The following is a 10,000-nucleotide window of genomic DNA, read 5'->3' on the forward strand; positions in this document are numbered from 1 at the left end:
TATTTGATGGTAGTTTTACATTTAATGATGTGATTCCATATATAAGAAGTTTCTGGGTTAGATAACTTAAACCCAGTTCTATAACTAACGCTCTGATGCGAATCGGCTCTGACCCTGAGAAGACGTCGAGTAGATCCAATATATTTTCCCAGATTACATCTGGGACAAGTGTATTCATAAACGACGCCCGACGTCATCAAAGGCCAGAGCCGATCTTTAAACTTGAGAAATGACAACATTATTGATGAAAACGTGATCCAGGATTTATTATCCACCGGTTTATCTTACGGAATTTTGTATGGTCTACCAAAGATACATAAAGATGATGTTCCTCTCCCCTCTATTTTGGCCTAATACAACACACCTAATTACCAACTGGCAAAATTTCTCGTCCCTTTATTGGAGAAGTTAACCACAAATCAGTGTACCCTTAAAAACTCTGAACATTTTAAAGAACTTATTTTATCCCAGGGTTCTGACTTATTCATGACTAGCTTTGCTGTCGAGTCACTATTTACCAACGTACCTGTAAGAGAGACCATCAACATTATTCTTGAAAATAAACTATTCGAATTTTAAAGCACGGCATTTGTTTTCAACGGACAGCTTTTTAAACAAATTGAGGGCATGGCCAAGGGGTCTCTGCTTGTTCCTACCTTTGCGAACATTTTTATGTTCTCCCTGGAGGAGCGCATTTTGGACGAATGTCCCCTGGTCTTCCGCCCTCTGTTTTACTCATGGTATGTGGACGACACTTATCCTATTCAAACACGAGTTCGATGCAGACCGGTTCCTGGATTTTTCTAATAATTACCATAATAATATTAATATTACAATGGAAACACAACACAATTAAAAATTAGGCTTCTTAGATAGTGTGGTCTCTAAGGAAAATGACTGTTGTTTTACTTCAGTTTTTAGAAAGAAAACATTTACTGGTCTCCGTTCCAACTCCTATAGTTTCTGTTTTCTCAATCTCAAACTTAACTCTATGCACACCTTGCTCTATCGTGCATTGTCTCTTACCTCTAGCTGGAATCTCTTCCAAAACGAAATTACTTTTTTCCTCCAGTACTTCTCTAATTACTGCCTTCCTTCTAAGCTGTTCTGAGCAGCCTATATGTTTTAAGGGCCCAAGCTCCCTCTTTATGCCAGTTTACCGTATCTATTAAATGACAAGTTTCAAAGAGATTTTACTAAGATCGTACACAAACATTTTGGCGCCATACATCTAAACCGTATACCCAAGAATCCTAAGACCATTGGCTCACTCTTCAAGTTTAAAGATCGGCTCTGCCTTTCGATGACGTCGGCCGTCGTTTATGAATACACTTGTCCCAGATGCAATCTGGGAAAATAAATTGGATCTATCCGGCGTCTTCTCAGGGTCAGGGCAGATTCTCATCAGGCCGTAAGTTATAGAACTGGGTGTTTGCAGTCTAACCCAGAAACTTCTTATATAAGGAATGACATTATTAAATGTAACAAGTATGAAGATTTTTAAATTATTGGCCAAACAAAGGGACTCAACAAACTGTTGATTTTAGAAAGGTTGCATATCAAATTACGAGTTCCTACTCTAAACAACCATTCCTCTGCTGTCCCGTCGTTTTTAGCCTATCAGGCTAGGAGTATTAGCTTTAACCTGGACATCGCTGGTAACAAGCTGATTTTTGCAGCATAGGTGCAGAATTATGTGTAGAATCACATACTAAAAGTCCCCAGGAATCCCCCTTTGTGCAACCTTAGAAATTCAAGATGGCGTCCAAAATGGCCGTCATTTTTTTTTTTTGTAGCATAGCTTAGCTTGTAGGCAACATACAAACAAAAATTTGGTGTCTATTGCTATATTTTTAAAGTAGAAGGAATCTAAAACAATATATAACTACAAGATCAACAACTTATAATTAATATAAACAAGATGGCGGCCAAAATTGATGATTTTTTTTCAATTTAAGCATATCTTTGCTTCATGACGAGTACAAAAAAAAATATATATATATATTTTTTTTTTTTTGGTATCTAAACGTGTTTACTGCAGCAATCAAATAAAATTATATTTCTAGAAGATCAGAAAATTTCACACAACTAAAAAGCAAGATGGTGTCCAAAGTGGCACCAAAGATAGGTACAAGTTTTCATATCATATTATCAGAATTTTAACAAAACTGACCAAACATTTTGGGGTTGAAGAAGACAATTAATTTGATTATAATGGGGTTCAAAGTTTGTCAATTTATATAATATGCATAATTCTGCTTATTATATAGCTGACAAACTCTGGATCCCATAATAATAAAGTTAACAATTATACAATATTTAATATTCTAGTGATGTTTCATCAAGAGTTGGTGCCTTCTCTTCCTCTTCATCACTGATATTAAGAGGTGGAGCAGGGTTATTGCATGAATGGCCGTTGCACTTGCTGCACATTGCTGTGCAAAATAGGCCTAGCTTCTTGCAGCTGCATATCATGTTACTGCATCCCCTGGCTTACATCCACAAGAAACCATTGTATGGAGGTTTTCAGGGCAACTGGAATGTCCATTTCTAGTGGAACAAGTGTTCCATCTTGAAATCTCCATCCCCATTCTGTTGGATTTAGACTGTTGCCCATCCACTCCTGTACTGCAAGATATGTGCGATAAGTGTTGCTTTGCTCAGCACTTGTTGGTGGTAAACTGGCCAAGTTGAACTCTGAACTTAAGGAACTTCGAGCAATAGCTCTCTTGTAAGATACATGACGGTACTCGTTGAGAGAACTATAATTACTGGCACCATAGAGTTGCAGAATAAAGTCTTCACCAGCTTGCTTCACTTCATCATGAGTGCATCCACTCTTCATAAATGTAACGAGAAGCCGTGTTCATTTTTTCTTTTGTACCATCTTGAAAGCTTTTGACTTTCCCTGACGATAAATTGCTGACACCGTATCACAACCTGTCACTGCATGCAGAGGCATTAAATAATTTTGGTTCCTCCTATGGCATGCTGAATTTCCCGTATGCTGAAAACAGTTATAGGATTGCTGGAGACATAACATGTACATATCTGCAGAACTGCTTGCTTGAGCAACTAACATGACAAGCAAATCAGTATCTGTACCAACAACGGTAACTGAAGTCAGTTCAGTGTCTGCTACAGCTAGGGCTGTTGTAACAATTAACCTGTCTGCATCAGCATCTGCTTGTTTTTACTAGTACACCGGCTGCTAGCATCTTTCACTAAGCATTTGAATGAGCCTTTTTGTTGTTGCTGTTGGCCAGGAATGCAGTTTGACTGGTGGTTGTGGGCATAGTTTCCTCAAAAATTATATCACTAGAAATGCACTTTTGGGCTCTCCGTGTCTGTTCAGCAACCTTTGTGGAGGTCACATTGCCATATCCATCAAAAACCACTGTAGATTGAGCTCCATAATGTCTGAGGACATAAGAGATGTAAGTCTGGCAGACACTTGCATATGTAGATGGTTGTGGCCAAACAACTGACTGAAACAGATGACCACCATCCAAGACAAAGAGTCCATTCTCTGGCAAATTAGCATTCTCACTAAATGATTTTAGGACATCACCCAGGGCCTTCTTAGCTGGCTTTTATACCATCTTTAAAGGGGAAGGTGGTTGAGGAGCAAGTTCATAGGATAAGAAAGTTTCATTTCTGAGCTGTTATTCAGGATGCATGTTATCCGATTAAATAATTGAGTTGGATTAACATCAACCTGCTGTCCCCTGATTTTAACTGTCTATCCTTTGCACCAATTGGAGTCACCTTGTCATTGCGGTGTAGAATGATATTTGTAAACTTCTTCCTGACATTTCAGATGCTGCCTTACAACCAACATCTACAGCACTATCACAATTCACAGATGTATCAGCGACAATTCCTGTGGCCCCACAGACACTAAACGATCTGGATTGTATCCAGCAAAGGTGGATGAGCTTGCAGCCATCCTATAAAGATATGGAGATCCTTGTTATCTCTTGTGATACTACTTTGGCGAAGGTCTTTATGTTGTTCTGATGTACCAGTATGAATACCTGTGAACTGTTCCAGTGCATCACATATAGGAGCACAGAGAGGAAGTGCATGCACCCACTTTGTCAAAGTACTGTCTGTGATGCCTCGGCCGTGAGTCATTCCTCTAGAGCATTTCAGTGATTTCATTAAGAACTGCTCGGCCAAATCAGAGAAGTTGCCGCCCCAAAAGAATCACAACGACGTATAGTGAAGTAACCTTTCTCCGTAAATAGTCAATTATTCTTCATCTGGTATGGTTTCGTCTAGTCTTTCCATTTGTTGCAAGTACAACCGAGCAGATTTGGCATAATTAAGATGCCCTGCTGCATGGAAGTGGGAATCATTTCCCTCACACAATCGAGAACAAAACCACTTCAATAAAATTTACACTTTATACGTCACTTTAGGTCACTATGAGAACAGTTAATAGCATGGTAAATTAATAATCAAACTTTCCTTCACCAACACACCATTCCATGACTTTCCATTTCACATTCAACAAGAACGTTGTCACTATTTTCCTGTTTCTTAAAAACACACTAAGCCATATCGTATAACTATTAATGCCTTATCAAAGTTCGCAGAATGAAACCGTTTTCTTTCTATTACCCTTAGAGTATTAGCCACAAAAATAAATATAATAAACAAGGAGAACTGAGAGCAGACCGTCAACTGTCTGCTTGGTGTGTTCCTCTTCGCTAGCAGTATAGCCAGAACACAGAACATTACAAACTTGCAATATGCTGAGCATAACATTATCTTATTATTATACTGTAATTATACATTCAGTTTCTATTATCACACTTTACAATTTCCTTACTGACTACTGTTCCTAATTACGTTATTCTTCATCCTTGGTTTCTACGCCTATGTGTATTTTCAAGCTCAGAATATTCAAAAAGGTGGTAATATTGGGCGCCATCTTGGATTATGCTACTTACAAGCTGTTGATCTTCTAAATACCTATTCTATTATAATTCTTATACCTGAAAACATAGGGATAGCCACCAAGTTTATGTTTGTATCTCGTCTAGAAACAAAGTTATGAAAAAATTGAAAATAACAGCCATTTGGACGCCAGCTTGAATTTCAAGGTTGCACAGGGGATACCCGGGGACTTTTAGTATGTCATTCTATGTAAGTTTCTGCATCTATCCTGAAAAAATCAGCTTGTTACCAGCTATGTCCAGGTTTTGGGTCAAAATTGACTAATACTCTTGGACTTTAGCGTGTTTTTATCTTTGATGCTGACAGGCTGGTTGTGTGGAGCTGTTTTCAGCTGTAGTTTTATGAGTATATGACTATTGCTTTTGATTATATGTATTACATTCTTTATATATATATATATATATATATATATATATATATATATATATAGATATATATATATATATATATATATATATATATAAATCATCAACACACAATCACGTGTGGAACAGAAATAAATTTCTGACTCACGTCAGGATCAACAGGTCTCTCAGGTGGAAAGCAAGGGCGTTATCCACTGGGCCACACAAGTCTAAACGCTGGAACCTGAGAGCAACTGCACAAGGAATTACCTGGGCAAGCTAACTGCTTGCATACCAGCAGTTTTCCCCAACTTCCCGACTCAGCAATGTCAATAGACAACATTATTTCATTCAATTATCCCTTCTGAGTGAATAAGATAGAAATCATCAACACACAAATCACGTGTGGAACAGAAATAAATTTCTGACTCACGTCAAATGAGTCAGAAATTTATATATATATATATATATATATATATATATATATATATATATATATATATATATATATATATATATATATATATATATATATATATATATATATATATATATATATATATATATATATATATATATATATATATATATATATATATATATATATATATATATATATATATTACATGCACACTTGACTAAAACTGAGACTAGAAGTACAAAGAATTACAATAAATAACTCAAGAACTTTTATATATATAATTTTGCCGAGATATATAAATGTTCTTTTCGTTATTTATAATTTTTTGTACTTATAGTCTCAGTTTTAGTCAAGTGTGCATGTAATTCAAGTCTGTGAGTTGTAATTCTACCATTAAAATTGTTTCAGCTTTTTCAACTATTGGATCTTATAATCCTGTCTTTCTGCCTCTTCTCGTTTCTTCTGGGCTATTCTTTCCTTCTTCTCCTGTCTCTCAGCCTGTCCTTGTTTCTCCTGGGCTTTTCTTTCTTTCTCCTTCTCCTGTCTTTCTGCCTCCTCTCATTTCTCCTGGGCTATTCTTTCTTTCTCCTTCTCCTGTCTTTATGGCTCTTCTCGTTTCTCCTGAACTATTCTTTCTTTTTCCTTCTCCTGCCTTTCTTTCTCCTTCTCCTGTCTTTCTGCCTCTTCTCGTTTCTCCTGGGCTTTTCTTTCTTTCTCCTTCCCCTGTCTTTCTGCCTCTTCTCGTGTCTCCTCAACTTTTCTGTCTTTCTCCTTCTCCTGTCTTTCTGCCTCTTCTCATTTCTCCTGGGCTTTTCTTTCTTTCTTTTTCTCCTGTCTTTCTGCCTCTTCTCTTTTCTCCTCAGCTTTTCTTTCTTTCTCCTTCTCCAGTCTTTCTGCCTCTTCTCATTTCTCCCTGGCTTTTCTTTCTTTCTTTTTCTCCTGTCTTTCTGCTTCTTCTCTTTTCTCCTCAGCTTTTCTTTCTTTCTCCTTCTCCTGTCTTTCTAACGCTGTTTTCGCCTTGGCATCGTCTACTCTCTCTTGGACCCAGTCACTCAGGGCATGTCCTAATAATCCCATGTCCTTTCCAGCGGACATGTAGAACTTGAAGTCCTCATTTTGCTGGGCTCTGGATGTCACAGATATCTTGAGATAGGGTGTCTGAATAGACTCAAGTTGTCCGAAAAGACTCAGATTTTAGGTGTCTGAAAGACTCATTTGTTCAGAATGAACAAAAATTTATATATCTGAATAAGACCAATTTCAGGGTGTCTGAAAAGACTCAGTTAAAATTAATATGTCTGAATAAGGCAAATTTCAATTGTTCAGAATGAACGAAAATTAGTATGTCTGAATAAGACAAATTTCAGGGTGTCTGAAACACTCAATTGTTCTTCATGAACGAAAATTTAGCGCAAGCTAACATAAGCCTTTGTGGAGAGACGCTTACAGGGTTATATACTTATGGTGTGTGAAGAAAATTTTCCTAAATGTGGCGTAATGAAAAGAGTACATTGATCCTATCGAATATTAAAATCTCCAATGCACGAGGGTAAGAAAATAATGCTTAATCTTACCATGCATGGGGCAGTCTGGACTGCCGAGGTTACAGTATGTGTGGGGAAGGAAAGAAATTGTTATTCTCCGTTATCAAAACAAACCTTAGTTCGCACGTGACTAATAGTACTCCAATGTTTACTTCTGGTCGATCTCGTGACATCTACCATCGATGGGTGAGTCACGCGGTTTGGGGAAGGGATGTGTCATCTTAATCACGTGTCTGGCTTTTTACCTGAGCCTACCTTTTCCCCCACTTGGGCCTCCCGCAGTAATGAATGAATGATATATTCATCAATAAATAAATTTACAGGAATACTATGGGCTCGCCGAGGAATATCCTACTCAATTAGAGAATACAAGGTTTATTATTTTTAAAAAAATGCGGCAAGGTGCACGGACGTATGGATAAAAATAAGTGAGTGAAGGAAAGGGGTTTATATGTGAGTGCCCTGCTTGCAGTTTTTACAAAAATGGAATTTCTAATGGAACTCACAAATCAAATATGGCGGATGGTTAGTGATGGCCCCATGTAGCCTGGAATTGAAGATTCCCTGTCAGAATTACTATTCTCTCGTCTTGAGAGCGGGAATTTAGATTCCTAAATACTTCCCAGCTTTTCCTATCAATCAAGCGAGAGAGAGAGAGGGACAGAGAGAGAGAGAGGATATATCCAGCAATGTGAAAATAGTTGGAGTCAAAGCCTTGGTGGTCGCCTACAGTGTGCCTATCTGGGAATTCGGAACTTACAAATTGTCTTTATCATGTAGGTGAAGAAATAGGGGTTCTGTTCCGTTTTATTAATTCTTCGACTGAGTTGCTCCCTAGCTTACTATTCTTAAAACATGTAGCTAATATTAGATAGCACAAAAATCTCGTGGAATTGTTAATACGCTCTCTCTTCTCACGAACCAATTTGGCATACACGTGGTCTATCAATTACCTAACGCTGATTGCAGTCACTTTTTGCACCTAGCATAAACCTAAACAAAATATTTCGGCATGTACTTGCACTGTGGAATTGGCTCTTCCCATGTGCTTAAAATGGAGGGGATATGATATCAGGGTCGTCTCTAATTATGCAGACCAGCTAGCAGTTCCTATTCCACTGATAATTGCAAAGCAATTGCATACTCGACAAGGTATGCCAGTTGCTACGAATATCCAAGCGGTACTTACTTGATTTGGGGTGGCAACGGATGAACGCAGGGAGTTCCTTATATTTATTACACACCTGACTCAATATTAGGACAATACGTAGATGAACAAGGGAAAATCTGTGGCTTAGGGCCTTCTTCATGTGAGGAAAATTATGTAAACTCAAGGGTTCTCTTAACTAATTATATATACATAACAAATGCAGATCAGAAGAATGACGAATTTCTGGGCAGGTAATAATGAGGGCCTGCTAAGTAAATGAATTACTTACACAGAATAAATATTCTATGCCGATGATGTCTTAATAGCAGGAAACATCGCAGAGCAGAGGGATTCCACAGTCGAGGCCTATCTGCAATATATGTAAGATGGTTCCTTGTGAGAATAATAAGATGCTCAAAGGGACCTGAGGAATGATGCACAGATGGTGCCAGATAACTCAGTTCAACACTAATGCATAATTACATTAACACTGAATGTTCCAACACAAATTACTGAAAGTGATCTCACAATGGAAAAATGAATGAAAAACAGACAGAGAAATAACAGGAATCATGACTGACTAAGAAACCTTATTCTGCTACATTACCTTCGTCAAGATAAGGGTGTCCTTGTTCGATAGGGCACAGGCGATGGAGGAGGGAATTAAAATGCCACTACAAAGTAAACTGGTTCGAACCTCGGGGTCGAACACATGGAAGGTTCAAGGGTCAGGCAAGGTTAAGGACATCTGTCCTTGGTGGCATTTGGAGTGCTTCTCTCTCTCGGTTTCCATTGCATCTATAAATAAACTTGTTGGATTACTCATCGCGTCCAACATAGGTGGCACAAAGGCCAATCTTTGCCACATTTTCTAAATAGGCCGCATTGAACCAGTTAACTCTCATGGACGATTTTAGGATAGAGTGGTTCGCCAACTTTCTCTTTTTGGCCCCTCCCTTGCCCGTTGTCTGGCCCCGCCAAGAAAGGCATCTTCGAAGGTCATCTAGAACAAGGCCTTACGCAGTCATTTTGAACAAAGAGAGGGATTAGGCTTAACCATTTTGGGGAATGAAGGAAAGTTAATGAAGGGGCGAGTGGAAATACACAGTTCTAGTAATTAAAACAATTGAAATTATTTTTATTTCTTTCTCCGCTACATTACAGATGTAAAAAGGACACAGGTGGCTTGGAGAGAGGCTTTGTTACCATTTATTACAATGTATATATATATATATATATATATATATATATATATATATATATATATATATATATATATATATATATATATATATATATATATATATATATATATATATATATATATATATATATATATATATATATATATATATATATATATATATATATATATATATATATATATATATATATATATATATATGTGTGTGTAAATGTAAAGGCCAATTCTGAAGCCTTCACTTATTTAAGTCTCTGTTTTATGAACAGAAGTTTGATCTCCTTATCCGAGATTTGAAGTGATAGCGTGTAGCATGAGCCACTTCATCAGTTGTATCTTTCCTAACTAAAATCTAAGGACTACTGGAATGAGATA

The sequence above is a fragment of the Macrobrachium rosenbergii genome, chromosome 24, assembly GCF_040412425.1.
Source record: "Macrobrachium rosenbergii isolate ZJJX-2024 chromosome 24, ASM4041242v1, whole genome shotgun sequence".
Classification (NCBI taxonomy): Eukaryota; Metazoa; Arthropoda; class Malacostraca; order Decapoda; family Palaemonidae; genus Macrobrachium; species Macrobrachium rosenbergii.